The sequence below is a fragment of the Engystomops pustulosus genome, chromosome 3 (assembly GCF_040894005.1).
Source record: "Engystomops pustulosus chromosome 3, aEngPut4.maternal, whole genome shotgun sequence".
Lineage (NCBI taxonomy): Eukaryota > Metazoa > Chordata > Amphibia > Anura > Leptodactylidae > Engystomops > Engystomops pustulosus.
In genome coordinates, this window is record NC_092413.1 from 104,981,059 (window position 1) to 104,999,184 (window position 18,126).

General features: G+C 44.1%; 1 long non-coding RNA gene across 1 annotated transcript in view; it reads left to right on the forward strand.

Moving 5' to 3' along the window:
* The window catches only part of LOC140121724 (uncharacterized), a 52,989-nt gene that overhangs the window by 433 nt on the left and 34,430 nt on the right, over positions 1-18,126 (forward strand). The gene's annotated exons all lie outside the window — the stretch shown is intronic.

Genomic DNA, 18,126 nt, shown 5'->3' on the forward strand with positions numbered 1-18,126 from the left:
TGAGGATGGAAAACCACCGGGAGGAGAGATACCCCATCCAACTCCCACTCGGCTTCAGGCCACTGAGTGGATGTTAACTTCCTGTGTTGTCTGTCCCCTGTTCCAAGGAGACCATTTTCCATAAAGCAGGTCTAGTTAAAAAAGTTCAGCAAGTGCCATAATTCTTTTGAGACGGTCTTTAGTAGCCGGGGTCTTTAGATTCCTTAGACCCACTGACTTTGTAGTAATTCATGGCCGCTAATAAAACTAGTGCCTTCACTCTGCTTTTTATTGAGCATGCGCGCGGCTCTCCTTCACTTCCTATAGAGCCGCGCGCATGGTAAGCGCCGAGCGCGTACCTCCCTGCGCCGGCTATAAAGTTTAAAAAGTGTTTTAAACCGCAATACCGCGGTTTAAAACACTAACAAAAATCATCTCCGGCAACAGCTCACCCTGAGCTGGTGCTCGGTATTTCCATCTGAAACCTGCCACTTCAAGTGGTGTTGTGGTAGGTTGCTCTAGGGGGCGCTCTGGAGGTTGAGTATCCAAGAATCTGTTGACAAACCCGTCATACAATCCACCTTTTTTCCCATTCAGAGCTTTGTGTTAGTTTATCTCCTCTAGGCTTTTTTCCCTATGCCATTTTACAGCTGTTAGAGATGTTTATCTAGGACTTACCTGTCCTTACTTCAGTTTTACAGGTGACTTTCAGATTAACTCTTTCATGACTGCCCCGGGGCTTGAACACAAACCAAGACACACGTCAGTCTCTTAGTGTATGTAAAGATCTTCTCCCCCGTTTATTAGTCTCAGATGTATAAAACACAAAATCAGCAGGAAAAAGGGGTGTGATAAGGAGATAAGGGGGGACAATAATCATAGTCTGTTAGACTGTTTTGAGCATTTTTTAGCGCATTTATGCAAAGTTCGGCACTTAGTGGTTTTGAGTGCCTGCGCCTTATCTGACATAGTGAGAGGCTGAAATACAGATGTTTGCTCGGGATCTATCACAAATTTGGGCCTAAAAAGGCGCAAAATAGGCGTAAACGTGCACCTACTCTTCCAAAAAAAAAAATCACTTTTCATTACTAAAAACATAAATTTTAGGTTCCAAAGTGAAAAATTCCCTCTATGCAACATGGACAATACTTCGGAGCAGTTTTAAAATGTAAAATTTCTCCAGTAACGACTTCATCGTTGTCTATAGCAGTGGTGGCGAACCCATGGCACGGGTGCCAGAGGTGGCACTCAGAGCCCTTTCTGTGGGCACTCAGGCCATTGACCCCAAGACCGAGCTCACTAAACAGGACCAAATTCACCAAATCTTCCTGCAGACCCAGGCAATTTAAGAGATGCTGCAATCGGGGCTATTTTAAAAGGACACTTCATTGGCTGTTTGGAACTACAGTAAAAGTGAGAGTGTTGATAGAACTGCAGAATATTCTTACTGTACAGAGAGACCCTGGAGAGAAGCTACAATGATAGTCTGAATGTGCCCTCCTTCTTTCAACTGTATTAGTGGCCTCAAGGGGCCTATACGATTGAGAGATGTTGAAGAGCTGGTAGCAATAATTTACTGCTAGAAATGCCATGTTGGCACGTCATGGTAAATAAGTGGATTTTGGTTATAGTTTTGGCACTCTGTCTCTAAAAGGTTCGCCATCACTGGTCTATAGGATCATCTCTGTGAGTGATTATTGTCTTATTGTACAGATCTGAGAATATTATCAGTTTCCATTTCATGTAAATTATAATAAAAAAAGGAAAAGACTCATTTCAGCAAGAATTTTTTTTTTCATCTCTGTAACTTTTAGTTCCTGCAGTTACATTACAATGATAGTTTTTTGTGCAGAGATGAAGCCCTGAACGTTCTTTCACATTTTCTCAGTGTCCTTTCATTATTGCTCATAAATGAGATCTAACAATTTGAGACAAATTTGGCGCTAATTTAGGCGCAAATGAATCAGACATGAGACAATTCCAAAGTACATTTACTAAGGCAGAACTAGATCCATCATAGATCAGGAGCCAAAAAGAAGAACAAACCAGGCGCAAAAATAGGCAGTCCTTCAATCTTTTCAAGTGCATGGGTAATGGATCCATAGGGGGTAATGTCATCTGGGATGTACATGCAACAAGCCGCTCCCACCATCTTACAGACTCCTCCCTTCTCAGCAAGGGTCATGTCCAAAGCCATGCGGTTCTGGAAAGCATCTCCGATATAATTCACAAATCTCTGTTGATTACAATAAAAACAGTTACCCAACCAACATCTTTGCTCATAGCTCTCTGGGGAATAATGGACTCTAGACCTGCCCATATCTGATTGTGGGCCTTGTACTCATCTGGGACCCCCCTTGGTGCTCCCACTGTATCTATATAAACATTGTCATCTAGGTGCTTCTCTCATTGCCATCCAGAATCCTTTGGGATTCTCTACCTTTTCTTTATGTGTCTGATCAAACTTATCCCTGGGCATCACGAGGAAGGAATGCACAAATTTTATCACAGTAAACTCATTGCCTGTGCTGTCAATGTTAACCCCTTCCCGCCGCGGCCCTTATTTGATTTTGCGTTTTCATTTTTCACTCCCCACATTCAAAAATCTGTAACTTTTTTATTTTTCCATGTACAGAGCTGTGTGATGGCTTATTTTCTGCGTAACAAATTACACTTCAAAATGGTGGTATTTAATATTTCATGCCGTGTACCGGGAAGCGGGAAAAAAATTCCAAATACAGTGAAATTGGTAAAAAAACGCATTTGTGCCGTATTCTTGTGGTCTTGGATTTTACGGATTTCGCTGTGCACCCCAAATGACATGTCTACTTTATTCTTTGGGTCGGTACGATTACGGGATACCAAATATGTATAGGTTTTATAATGTTTTCATACATTTAAAAAAATGTACAAATTTTTTTGGGGGGATTTTGCCATCTTCTGGGGCTAATAACTTTTTCATACTTTGGTGTATGGAGCTGTGGGTGGTGTTGTTTTTTGCGGATTTTGATGACGTTTACAATGTTATCGTTTTTAGGACTGTACGACCTTTTGATCACTTTTTAGATAATTTTAAAAACTTTTTTAAATGGCAAAAAAGTGCTATTTTCGACTCTGGGCGCGATTTTCCGTTACAGGGTTAAACGCAGTGAAAAACCGTTATCATATTTTGATAGATCGGGCATTTTCGGACGCGGCAATACCTAATGTGTTTGATTTTTACTGTTTATTTATATTTATATCAATTCTAGGGAAAGGGGGGTGATTTGAATTTTTAGTTTTTTTTATTATATTTTTTTTATTTTAACTTTTTTTTTATTTTTACTATTTTTCAGACTCCTTAGGGTACTTTAACCCTAGGTTGTCTGATCGATCCTATCATATACTGCCATACTACAGTATGGCAGTATATGGGGATTTTACTACTCATACATTACCATGTGCTGACAGCACATGGTAATGAATGGGTTAACCCGAAGTAGCTTCGGGTCTTCGTGAGACCCGAAGTTACCATGGTGACGGATCGCCGCTCCCCGATGACGTCACGGGGACCGACGATCCACGGAAAGATGGCGGCGCATGCACGCCGCCTTCTTTTTGAAGCCGCCGGCACCTTTGCCGGCGGCGATCAGCGGTAAGACACCCGTGATCGGTGCCGGCACCGATCGCGGGTGTTACCGGTAAGCCTTTGCTGCAATATGCAGCAAAGACTTACCGGCTATGGAGAGGGCTCGGCCCGCGAGCCCTCTCCATGTACCGGGACCCGACATGTGACGTACTATTACGTCACATGTCGGTAAGGGGTTAAAGAAGGTCAGTGCCTGTACCAACTGTAGGTAAAGTCTCCTACCCTGGGGGCATCCTGGTCAGCCCTATAGATACAGTGATAGTCATGGTTGGGGTGTCCCTGAGTATACAGTCAGTCAGAAGAGACCACTTAGCAAGAAGAATAAGTAAGTTTGCAATAGAAAACGTGGAGGCATGCTGGCTCCCCTCTAGCTTCACAGACATGGCACTGGTCAGCAGAACTTGGAAAGTCGTAGCGAGGCTGCAGACTCTCTGGTGTTTCTCTTTACCATCACGTAGTCTCCAAGCTTCAGGTTATGCATCCTGAGGTCTCTGTCTGGATCTGAAAAGGAATCAGAAACACTTTTGTGGACCTCTGGGTGCACAGCCAAAAAGTACTTCAAAGGGGGACAATCCCATGTTTCTATTAAGGATGGTCCTAACTGAATGGTGTGCAGCAGGAAAGCACTCGCGCCATGGTTTCCCTGTTTCTTCCATGGCCTCCCGGATCTCTAACCTAAGAGTGCCGTTTAAAGTATCTCAAATCCACCACTAACTTGGGAGGGGCAAGGGGTGTGCAGGGCCTGTTCTACACCCAGGAGGGACAAGGTTTCAGGTCTTTACCTGTCCAGTGAAGTGGGTTCTGCAACCGGACTCTATGGTCTCTGGAAGTCCAAACCTCCAGAAAAATCTCACTCACCAACTTCTTGGTTGCAACTCTGGCAGTAGCCTTGGTCATGGGAAAAGCTTCTGGCCACCCTGGAAAGAGATCAGTGCGCTCAAGCATGTATTCCTACGTACCACTTTTTGGTAGCTGGATAAAATCCATCTGCAGTCTCTGGAAGGGATACAGTGGCTTGGGTGTCACCTTCTGTGGGGTCTTTACCACCTTACACGGGTTGTGGCGGGCACAGACTATACAGGCTTTCACTAGTCTAGTGACAGGGGTAGTAATTCCCGGGGCAAACCACTTGCGGTTTATGAGCGCTAGCATGGCCATTTTGGATGTGTGTGTGTCCGTGGGCTACTTGACTTACTGTCTGGTGCAGGGCTCTGGGCAGGCACATCCTCTCCCCCAGCATCCAGGTCCCGTCGGCATCTGGACTCCAGCTTTCCTCCACACTTCCTTCACTTCTGATGACTCTTGGGCCACCAGGGACTGGAACACCTGTGGATCAAAATTTTTAGCTCAGAACTCACCGTTGAGACTTCAGGACAGTCTCTGGGTTCCATCTGTGCGGCTGCCTTCGCCACCTTATCTGCCACATACTTGCCCTTGGCTTGTGGACTTACCAAATTGTGTGTGCTTTTACTTTTACTATTCCCTCCTCTTGTGGAAGTAAGAGAGCGTCCATGAGCTCTATAATCAGCGTGCCATGCTTAAAGGGGGTGAGGAAATCTCTAGCCTTCCATATGGGTTCATAGTCGTGTTTAGATCCCAGAACTATACCTTGAGTATAGATGTTTGCCCTTTTACCTTCCACCAGCTGTAGTGCTTCCCTGAGTGCCGTCACTTCACCTCCTGCGCTGACCTGTGTGGAGGGAGTGGTTCTGCTTGTACTACCTCATGTGCGCCACTGACCACTATATATCCAGTGTAGAACCGTCTGTCTTCTCCTGCAGACCTGGAGCCATCTATGATAAAAAAAACTCAACATCTGGGTTAAACACCCTTCGCCCTCCTCTCTGAATCCTGGAAGACTGGCGATAGAAAGAAGGATTCAGAGCTGTGCACCTTATCAGTGTGACGCTCTGGGAGTGCACACTGAAGTCTGAGCTGTCTGGCCTTTGCTCAGATGCTTAGGCTGTACTTGGGTGAGGACACTGTGCAAGTCATGTGGGGTTCACACAGTAACTGAGTGATCTAGGGTCTGGGATCAACTCACTGGCCTTGCTGATCAGATTGCTGGTTGCAGCTACTGACACATGAGGGGCTCCCCACACGACTGAGTCTAACCGGGCCTAATAGTGGGCCACTGGGGAGGCCACCACGTTCCTAGACTAAGACACCTGTGGCGTGGCAAAATAAAACAAAAGGTCTGGTTCAGTGGGGTGTGCCTAAGGCCGGGGCAGACAGGATTTGTCAGCGTAAGGCTATGGAATGCATCAATTGCCTCCTGACTAAGGGCAAATGGGGAAGAGGCAATGCAGTTATCAAGGGGCAACATCAGGCTGGAGGCAGCAGACCTTATCCCAGGCCTGCAGTAGCTGGCCAGTCCTAGAAACGTGTGAAGAGGCTTAAGGCCTCGAGACAGGGGCATATTCCGGACTGCCAGCTTTCTTTCCTCTGTCAGGTGTCTGCCTGTGGCTGAGAAGCAGTGGCCTAGGAAGACCACCTTCTCCTGGCAACACTGGAGTTTGTCTCTGGAAACTTTGCAACCTTTCTGGAACAGAAAACACATAACGTCAATAAATTCATTTTAGCAAACATGTAAAATGGAGGCACAAAAACAAGAGAATATTCAGTAAGGGGCTAGTCTGCCAGTCTACTCCCTGTAGGGCCGTGAAGTACTGGCTGGGGGAGTTTTACCCCCCCCCCCCCCCCCGCTTGTGGGAATCTGCACCAGGTAGACTAAAATACTGAACTGGTAAAGGCAAATAGGTATTGGCAATCTTCATGTAAGAGCACTGAGAGGAGAACATTTGCCAAATCACTAACAGTGAATAATATGTCACTCCCGGGGACTGCTGCCAGTTTGGGCTAGCTTCAGTACACTCATTGGCAGCTTGGAGGTCATGGACCATCCTACATGTATCCGGCTGTTCTTTCTGGGTCTTTTTCTTAACTGGGAATGGGTTAAAATCATCATCGGGCTAGTAGGGGGGGGGAGCCTCACATCAGTTCTCGTGCGTGCTGACGTCCTCGTTAGTTACCACCCCCCTATTAGAATGTGGCTACTCACTTTAGTCACCTCAGTCATGTGTCCTCCCCGCAAGTTGAAGCACGCCCCCTTGAGCTGGGATCCTCCGGGACCTAAACTTTTGTGAGTCTTACTTTGGCGTGGTCTGTGAAACTACCGACCCTGGTCTCTGTTTCCTCTGTCAGAGTCTTATCAATCCCTCTGTACGCAAGTCTGGCAGAGAAGTCTCTAGTCCGCTAACACCTTTGGTAACAACCCGTTACAAAACAGATGGCAAAGTGCACTGTCCGGTCATCCCCCATGTGTCCTAAGAGCTGTAAACAGTTCCCGTGGAACTCCTCCATGACCATTTGCTTTATCTCATCCAGACACACGGGACTCTCCCTTCACCATCTCCAGCCTAGTGTTCTGTGCTTTCTATAAAGTTCTGGCCAGACTCCAACGTCTCAAACAAGAGTCAGGTACTCTTGTGTTGGTTTTTTAGTCATAAAGGAATAAAAGTCAGTCATAGCCTCTGTAATACAGGTGGAGGCTTGTTCTTGCTTAGTCTTTTTGTAGGGTACACAGGAGGCCATCACAGCATACTGTATTCTTGTATCACAAGCAAATTCTTTTAAGTCTTTTTAGATTGTCAGAAAAGAACTCTGGACGCAGCCGTCGGGCCCTCCCACCTTTTGTAAACATACTTACATTTGCAAGGTCACTGTCTGTTCTGTCCTAAGCACCACACAGATCGCTTCAAGGCCAGTTCTCACAGACACGGATTCCAATCCCAACCGCACAGATTTCTGCCCCACCCTCTTGTTAACCCCTTAAACGCCAGAAAGCAGGTACCAGAGACATTGCAACACTTTTTATAGTAATTTTTCTCTAATCGTCAGGATCATATAAGTTTTAACTAGACCAGAACAGTGAACTGAAATAGGATTAAATCATCTCAGCCGGCGTTTATTTCATCCCACCTTCAAGGATGCTCAGCTGCTAAACTACAAGAAAACCCACAACCAGCCTTTATGGCTGCCAACAGAGTAGAGTCATAGACAATTAACTTTCAGGGACTTGAAGGGAACATAACTGTCTTAACTTAACTTAATAACTTAAGATGGCCGCCACTGAAGGATGGTAGGGCGTGTCATCTTCTCTAACCACCAGATACAGGGGGGGAGTCTGCATTCCAGACGCCATCTTTCCCTCCTGAGAAAATATAATAAAATCTCTTTTTCTCAAATTCTTTCCACATCAAAAACTTTGAAATGTCCGTTATCGCCTGTGTCTTTCTTCAATGGGCACTCCTGTCTCTCTGTCCTGGTCCGTCTGTCAGTGTCAGAATTTCTAAGCGTCTGTTTGCAAATCTGATCACGTTTTCTCACTTGTACAATCATCAGATCATCTGACACATCCCAAAACTTTCAAACCTTTTCTTTTCTGCACATGCTACCAGCCCTTATGTTCCATCATATCAACTTGCACTTTTCCATCAGTCCTACTTAACTCAACAACCAATTGTCTGTGCATCTTTCCCTTGATGTGAAAAACAAGTCCCTTGCCCCGTTGTCTGAAATGCACTTGGCTCAATTATTTTCATCATAAATGTCAACTGCAACACTGCCAAACTTGTCCTGACCATCCGTCACTGTCCAGTCACTGTCAGTCACCGTACAAGTGATTCTTTGCCACAATTATACTGAGCATACTGTTATTTATGGACATTTAAAGGCAAAGTACATAAATCACACAAGCACATGACCTTACCCAATCCTTTCAGCCAGTGAGACCATCAAGTGACCGTCAAGGTAGACAAAAATAGACTTACCCGAGCGCTCATTGTCAGTTCTGGTCACTGGCCGCCTGGATTCCTGTGGAGGTCACCTCGATGGTCAGATGTCCATAATAGTATGCCCAACCCAAGAGATTTTTATCTAGGGCTTAACTGCCCTTACTTCAGTTGTACAGGTGATTTTCAGATTAACTCTTTCATGACTACCCCGGGGCTTGAACACAAACCAAGACACACATCAGTCTCTTAGTGTAGGTAAAGATCTTCTCCACCGTTTATTAGTCTCAGATGTATAAAACACAAAATCATCAGGAAAAAGGGACAAGGGGAGAAGGTGTTTAGATGGTATTGTCCATAATGCATTTTACCAGGACATTCTGTAAAACATTCTCACAAACGGTTAATGAATTGTGCACTGTCTTCCCAGACCTTGTTCACAGACATGTTTATACTAATTTCCCTGAGAAGAAAGAGATAAGCTGGTTAGAGTAAGAATATAGAACTAAAGATGAAGGACAGACTGGATTCTATTTATATGTCAATGGGAATTAGCTGGCAGGCGAGCAAACAGGTTACATAAAATGAAGTTTGAACCATGACATTAACTGGGCAGTGCTTGACCCCCGGTGTGACCCCTAGCTAATACTTAAAATGGCGCACAGTAGTCAAGATGACATCCGAAACCAGTGCGATCTCCTTAACAACAGCCTTGCATTTCTTTCAGTTCATATTGGATCATATTTATAAGTGCCCTATACTTCTTTTTGAACGCTAACTTTTTGTTGTATAACACCTGATTTCTTCTTATGGGATTACTGAGTCTAGGCAAAGTTGAAGAACCTGTCACCGTGTCTGTCCCCTCATTTATGTTCTTGGATTTGAGCTCCAGGCACACTCTCAGTTCTTCTATCTCAGGGATCAGGAACCTTTTTGGCTGAGAGAACCATAAGCGCCACATATTTTTAAAATATCAACGTGGTGTAGTAGATGAAAGAAAGCGGCACTCACCAGGTCAATCTTCTTTTATTAAACAACCATGGGCAGGGAAGTATGACAAGGCATCTCTCACGGCAACGGGCCGTTTCGTGCAGTCCTGATCTTCCTCTAACACGGCTAGAGGAAGCGCAGGACTGCGCGAAACGGCCCGTCGCCGTGAGTGATGCCTTGTCATACCTCCCTGCCCATGGTTGTTTAATAAAAGAAGATTGACCTGGTGAGTGCCGCTTTCTTTCATCTACTACACCACGTTGATGCATACTTCTTGCAGCCGGCTGAGCACCGCTGCAGTATTTTGATCACACCCATCATTAGGTTAAATGTGCCCTTGCCTTACCAAGACGGCTTTGATCGTGGATTTGATCTTCGCTCCCCCGAACGTCATTGGGGGTGGCGATTGGTTGCCAAGACAGTCTTCGTCAGACCCGAGGCTGTCTGGTTTCTGAAGATTTGTTACAATGAGCCAGTGGCCCATTGTAATGAATACTGTGCAAAAATGCCATATACTGCAATACTGTAGTATTGCAGTATATGGTAGGAACGAGAAGACCATCTAGGGTTAATGTACCCTAGAGGGTCTAAAAATGTTTTTAAAATTTCTGCCCATATTGTGATCCGACCTAACCAATGGTGGATGGGTCGCAACTTTATAGGCTTTTCTCATAATAGCAAGCACTTATTCCAGGATTTTGATTGAACTCCGGCAGGGAGGTGTGGGATTCAGCTTGATTAAAGTCACCCATTATAAGGACCAGGGCGTTTGGTTGTTTGTTTTGTAGTTGATGTTATCAGCTAGGAGTTTACAGGCCCTGCAGATGGTGGGATGTATATTACACCCACTAGAAACTAACAGCAGCTTTAAGGGGTTTTCCCATGAAAGAAAATTCTCAAATCTTAATCCCTTAATGATATTAATACAATAAAGATCATTCTTGACCCTTTACTGCACAATTTTTCTCAGTTGTATTGCTGTTTTAGCTCAGTGTTGGTCATACACTTTGTGATCCATCTAGTTCTGTGAGCTGACAGTGTGGTTAGATTATCAGGGTAACTTCTGAACATTGTACTACTATCTGACACATAGGGAGATGAGACAGATCAGAGATGATGAGATTGTGGTGCAACTAGTAAGAATGGTGCCGCACACACCGTCGCTATGCTGGTCAGCAGCAGGCTGTTAATTGTGCCCAGTGCCGTCAGCATCGAGCGCTGGACCGTTTGTGATACACTGCTACTATCGAGTGGCAGAGTTCAGGGAGAGTTGGTGACAGCATAGAGCGGGCATAGTGAAGACAGCGAAAATGTTGAGGACTTCTGAGGTTCAGCAGCATAGGATAGTATGAGGGCCCGACGTCCACAGATGGGGGTTGTGCTCACAATCTAACACCGTGCAGGACGCTTGGCATTTGCCAGAAAACACCAGAATTGGCAAATTCGCAAATGGCACCCTATGTTCTTCACAGATGAAAGCAGGTTCACACTGAGCACATGTAACATGTGGAGGCGTCTGGAGATGCTGTGGAGAGCGATCTGTTGCCTGTAACATCCTTCAGCATGACCGGTTTGGCAGTGGGTGAGTAATGGTGTGGTGTGGCATTTATTTGGAGGGCTGCACTGCCAGAGGCAGCCTGACTGCCATTAGGTACCTAAATTAGATCATCAGACCCCTTGTAAGACCATAAACTGGTGTGGTCGGAGCTGGGTTCCTCCTAATGCAGGACAATGCTAGACCTCATGTGGCTGGAGTGTGCCAGTTTTTCTTGCAAGATGAAGGCATTGAAGCTATGGATTTAGCCGCTCGTTCCCAGAGACGGAATCCGATTTAGCACTCCTGGGACATCACGTCTCGCTCAATCCACCAACTTTATAGCATCATAGTATATAAGGCTGGAAAAAGATGCAAGTCCATTAAGTCCAACCTTTAAGAATTAAACAAGTGTTTTTCCCCATAAGCCGTGATATTTTTCCAATTCAGAAAGGCATCCAGGCCTCTTTTGAAGGTGTACATAGATTCCGCCATAACAACCTCCTGCGGCATAGTCTCACTGCTATTACAGCAAAAAATCCCTGTCTCTAGCGATGATAGAACTGACTATCCTCTAGGCTAGTGGTGGCGAACCTATGGCACTGGTGCCGGAGGTGGCACTCGGAGCCCTCTCTGTGGGCACCCAGGCCATCACCCCAGCATGAAGTTCACCAGACAGGACTCAAATAATCTTCCTATAGAATCTTCCTACAATGATAGGCGAATTTGCCCACCTCCTTTTAACTGCATTGGTGTCTTTAGGAGGCTGAACGATTGAAAGTTGTCAAAGAACAAGGAGAAATAAATTACTACTTAAATTGCTGTGCTGGCACTTTGCAATAAATAAGTGGCTTTTGGTTGAAGTTTGGGCACTCAGACTCTAAAAGGTTCGCCATCACTGCTCTAGGCCTAGAGGATGCCCCCTTGTCCTGGTCACAGGCCTAAGTATAAAAAGATCTTCCTTATACTGTACTGCCCATTCAGGTATTTGTACATTGTAATGAGGTCTCCCCTCAGCCGTCTCTTTTCTAAACTGAAAAAGTCCAAATTTTATTCTAGCCCCCCCCCCCCCCCCCCATTCCCTTAATAATCTTGGTTGCTCTCCTCTATACCAGTGCCAGTTCTACTATGTTCTTTTTATACACTGGTACCTAAAACTGTACACAATATTACATGTGTGGTCTGACCAGTGATTGTATAAGGGCAGGGTCCGCGAGTGGTGGCGCAGCTGTTGGGAGCTGGTTTCTGTGGCCGGTGAAGACCTGGGGCTGTCACCCTAGAGATCGAGGTGTGGTCCAAGCTACAACTCCATGCCTGTTTTTCTTTTTTCCGGGGATCCCTGTGGATGGAAATCTGCGGGGCTACCCCTCAGCTGAAGATTAGTACCGAGGAGGAATCTGTCGGCCCTGTTTGTTGAAGCTGCTGCTGGTTCCCGTCCCCGACAGCTTTATGTTGCCCCACGTGATAGCTGCATGCCACGATTCTATGGTGATGACCAGAGGGCAGTAACAACAGGAGGGTGAGAGCTTTCTATGTTTCTATAAGCACATATGTCTGCTGGATATAATCTGGACCCTGCAGGTATCTGTCACTAACATTGTTACTGTGCTCCTCTTTGGCTCTCTACTAACCCTCAAATTGTCGTAATATCTCCAGTTATAGCGCTCTTCTCGCACCGTACCCATTGCATACCTCTTAAGATCTGAGCTGGGATTTTCGGCATTTGTATGTGCTCTCTACCTGACTCTTACTAACATTGAGCTCTGCTATTACGGAACTTTCACTTTCTGTGCAGCTTATTTAACATCTTTGCCCTGTACCTATCCACTAACAACTGAGTAGGAATAACAACAGAATATATGTGTTATATCCGTTCTCCGTGTCTCCTGCTAACCGTTAATGTGCCCGACTTGCTGTACCTCTGTTATTAGCAATTGCCCCCTTTTCAACGTCCCTCACTGGATGGTCCATTTTCTTTTTTTCTTTTCTGCTAAACCCTGAATCTGTATTTTGAAATTTATACAGTGATTAGAAATGCTTTTTCTTTTTTGTAAGTGATGCTATGTTATGTATATTATAGCTGTATGAATAGCTTCGCTAAGTTTATGAACTGACCTTGTTACAGGGAAATTGCAGATTGAATTCTCTTGATTTTGTTAACTGAGTCTTATAAGGAAAAATGGGTAGCAGAAAGCAGCTAAAAAATGCTACGAAATCCCGTTTATCGGATACGGGCAGCTCCCCAGGGGAGAAAAAGAGAGTTGGGAGAATGGAAAGATTTTTACAATCCCCTGGAACCACTCAGGGGAAAGGGGAAAAAAGGAGGGTGAGGAAAAAAGGGTACAAGTGCAGTGCAAGGGGAAAGCGAGGTGTCTCTGGAGAGGTCTAACCTTGAAGATAGTATTGGTGGAGGGGAAGGATCCTTGGGGGAGATCTCTCTAAAGGACATTTCCTCGCAGATATCGCAATGCCTCACTGCAGTGGGCAATGTGTTGAAAGAGTGAGGTGGGATTTATTAGACAGGATATGATTGACTTAAAATCCCGGATTGAAGAAGTGGAATCGAGGGTGGGGATAGTAGAGGACACAGCAGCAAATTTTGAAAAAAGGATAAAAAGCTTGGAAAAAAAAGAGATGGAGGTCCACCGGAAATTATTGGACTTGGAAAATCACTCAAGAAGGAATAACCTTTGTCTGGTGGGGTTCCCAGAAGGCTCGGAGGGAAGTGACATTACTAGCTTTATCTCAGAGTGGCTTGAGGCTACATTCTCAGAGGAGGTACGGACCAGGGTCTTTCTGGTGGATCGTGCCCACCGTGTTCCGGCGAAGGCTCACCCGGTGGGTTAGCACCCCAGGGGGTTCCTGGTCCGGCTCCTATCACCAAGAGACAGGGATAATATTCTTAAAGCTGCCAGGTCCAAAGACCAAATGCAGAACAATAACTCACTAATTATGATATTTCCGGATTATCCCCAGGTTGTGTTCAAGGGGAAGGTTGTGTTCAAGGGGAAGTCACTGTTCTTTGATTCTGCAGAAGAAGCTAATGAGTGGGTAGAAAGGGCTATGAAGACCTGAGGCAAATAGGTGAGCGCCATCACCCCAGCTGAAAAAAAGGTGCTCCAAGATGAGTCTAGGGATACGATGCCTTAGGCAGGGGGTAAGGGGAGGCAAGTGGAGGGTGGGGGTTGGAGTAGGGCGGTTGCGGCAAGGAAGAGGAGTAATGATTCGTATGTTAATAAGGAGGGACCCTCCTTGGTAGATTCTTTTGATCCGTAATGATCAAGGTATTTTCCTGGAATGTGAGAGGCTTAAACGAAAAATTAAAAAGGAAGGCAGTGTTTGACTCTCACACAAACCGGATGTGATATGTTTCCAGGAAACCCATCTGCTGAGTGATACATGTGGAAGGATGCTAAAAACCTGGCTAAGTCATTACTACCACTCGACCTACTCTGCGTACACCCGTGGAGTGAGTATAATGAGCTGTAAAAAAGTGTGCTTTGTGGAATATGAAGTAAAGATAGATAAACTTGGTAGATATGTTATTCTATATGGCTCCTTGAATGGATTGGAAATTGTTATTGTGGGTATTTATCTCCCCCCTACTGCACCAGTGGAGGTCCTTATTAACATTGTGAATCAACTAAGCAAATATGAAGGAGCCCCAATATTCTTGATAGGAGATTTTAATTTCGTGATGAACGAGGGGTGAGATAGAATGAAGAGGGGAGCATCGCACTTGTACAAAGGAAAGCAGACAGATACTTTATTTGGTAGATTGGTATATGAACTGGGGTATAGTGATATCTGGAGAGAAAGAAACCCGGGTAAGAGAGCCTTCAAATGTTACTCTAAGTCACATGAGTCCCTATCAAGGATAGACTTGGTTCTAGGAAATAAGACAGGGAATGAGTTAATAGAGGGGATAACATTGAGGGTTTGTTGCCCCAGTCTCTCAGGGAGGCGATCATCATTTTGATTCTAAAAGAGGGGGAATGTCCATTGGAATTGGATTCGTTTCGACCGATCTCCCTACTGAACACCGATTACAAATTATTAGCTAAAGTTCTGGCAACTAGATTGCAAAGAGTGGTAAGATCTGTGGTTCATGGGGACCAGTCGGGTTTTATGCCGGGGAGATCGGTCAGATACAATATTATGCGTATGTGGGGCTATCTACAGTCCCCCTGTGAGGCTATGGGGACTAGGGCGGTGGTCTCCCTCGTCGCGGTCAAGGCCTTTGACCGCGCCGAGTGGGACTACATTTGGATGGTTCTAGAAAAGATGGGATTCGGACCCCAATTTGTTAGATTGGTGAAGCTACTTTATAATAAAGCCTCGGCCAGGATCAGTATAAATGGAAGAGCCTCTGCAGGTTGGCAGTTATATAGAGGAACCAGACAGGGGTGCCCCCTGTCACCGTTACTATTTGCAGTAACTCTGGAGCCATTGGCATGTAGTATTAGAGTGTCGGAGAGTATAAAAGGATTTGTCTGGGGACAGAGGGAGATAAAACTCCTACTCTATGCCGACGATATGCTGCTGTTCCTGGACAAATCAGAACAGTTTGGCAGATTCTCAGTCATAAAAATAAACTGGGGAAAGTCCTCTTATCTGCCAAAGGATAGAGATCCGTCTGTATACCCATCAGATAAATTGATGGCGGTGGAGAAGATGCGCTATCTGGGGATTGTTGTTAGTAAAGAACCCAGAGAGTATATATAGAGTTAAATGTGAAGCCTCTTATACAAAAGATCAGGGGAAAAATGGAAGTTTGGAAAAGAATGAACCTGTCACTGGCCGCAAGGATACAGTAGTAGTTTTCAAGATGATGCTGTTACCCCAGATTTTGTTTGTCTTTCAGTACAGCCCAGTAATTTTTCCAAAAAAGATTTTTTTGATCCTGGATTCTATGTTAAGGGATTTTATATGGAACGGGAAAAGGGCACGTATGAAATTAGAAAAATGTATTCACAGGTAGAGAAGGGAGGATTAGCCATCCCAGATTTTTTTAGTTATTTCCTAGCTTCACAGTGGCAGAACATTTTTGACACAGATAGAGAGATGGTGAATTATATAATAGGAAAAAAATACAAGTGTTTGACAGTGTATGATATTTGGAGTTTATTGGAAACAGGGGTTTTTCAAAAAATAGAATACAAAGCACAATTCCCCATGCTTGCTTTGATACAATGGGTTTGGGAGAGGATTCAAAATAAATTAGGGTTAAAAGGGTATTTCAGGATTTCACCAATATGGTGATTTAATAAATGGGCTTTGGTCCCATCTGGTCACTCGAGGCCTCTACAGGGCAAAGGAATTTTTTTTATCCACCAGGTATTGGAACTAGGGAATCTAAGATCTTATGAAGAACTGTCGGCTGATTTCCATCTCCGTATGAGCGACTGTTTTTTTTATGCTCAACTCAGCTACGCCATGTGTGTCCGTCAAAGGGAGGAGGATTTTAAGGAACAGGTCCATCCACTAGAAGCACATTTTACTCCACAGGTAGATAAAAGAGCTATGACCTCCAGGGTTTATGAGACTTTACAAAAAAGCAATGAGTATCCTCTTGCTAAGGAATGTTTCGAAAAGTGGAGAAAGGATGTGCCAGATCTAAAGATGGAGGAGTGGGCAGACTCATTGCATATGATCAACACTAAAATATGTCATACATTGTAACTCAATTATTTATAGTACACAGGGTACATTATACACCTAAGCGTCTAAATTATTTTTGAAAAAAAATTAGGAAAAATGCCCTAGGGTAGGGTTCAATATATATCTATAAATTTAAAAAAGGGAAAAAAAAAGGAAAAATTTGCATGTGAATTGTACTTTTACAAGTTTATATCTTTTTAAAGTGATGATTTCTGTTTTGTTATGTGTCATTTATGTGATGTTGCTGATTTGAGACTTAATGATACTGTACTGTTGTTTGTATAAATAAAGTTAAAAAAAAATAAATCTTGCTTTTGTTTGAAGGCTCTAACTTATTTGCTTCTTATCAAACCTGCTAAATCTGCAGGGGGTTGAATACTACTTGTAGGCACTGTATACTACAGGGGGGCTGGCAAGATATATACTACAGGGTGGCTGTCAGGCTATACACTACAGGGGGCTGGCAGGCTATATACTACAGGGGCTGGCAGGCTATACACTGGGGCTGTGACCAATGCATTTCTCACCCTAGGCTTATACTCGAGTCTCCGCTTATACTCGGGTCAGCATATACTCGAGTATATACGGTAATCTATTCCTCTCTTTATACATTCTTCAGAGGGCCTACTCGCTCGGGTTTTAGTTTCTTATTATTTATAGAATTTAAAAACAATTTGGGTATATTTTTACTCTTTTTGGCTTATTTCATAAATTCTATATTTTGTAAAGCAATTGTAAAAGAACACTGACGAATCTCCAAGGATAATCGTTTCAACAATGCATCTGGAATTGCTTGCCAGTTAAGAATCTGACTTGTCATAAAGTATCTTGACGATTAAGAGCATTTGGACAGAAACCCACTCTGCAGTCAACAAATACCCTGTTAGAGGAGTTGTGTGGACAGGGGAGAAGTGCTCCATAGTTTATTTTAGTAATGAAAGCAAGTTTAATTTATTTGGATCTGATGGGAAACAGTATTATGTTTGTCGACAAACTGGGAAAGACTGAACCCAAAGTGTGAAAAAAGGTGTGTATGTAAGGTGGTGAAAGTGTTTGGGGAATGTTTTCTGTAGCAGGAGTTGGACCTCTCATATAGCTACACTATCGTTCAAAAGTTTGGGGTCACCCAGACAATTTAGTGTTTTCCATGAAAACTTTTATTTTTCAATTAAGTGGCAAAATGTATAGAAAATATAATCTAGACATTGACAAGGTTTACATTTCATAATTTTCTCCTTCAAACTTTGCTTTAATCAAAGAATGCTCCCTTTGCTGCAATTACAGCATTGCAGTCCTTTGGCATTCTAGCTGTTAATTTGCTGAGTTAATCTGGAGAAATTTCACCCCTTGCTTCCAGAAGCCCATCCCATAAGTTGGATTGATTTGATGGAAACTTTTTGGACACCATATGGTCAAGCTGTTACCACAACGGCTAAATGGGGTTGAGATATGGGCTGGCCACTCCATTACAGATAGATTACCAGCTGCCTGCTTCTTCCCTAAATACTTCATGCATAATTTGGAGGTGTGTTTTGGGTGAT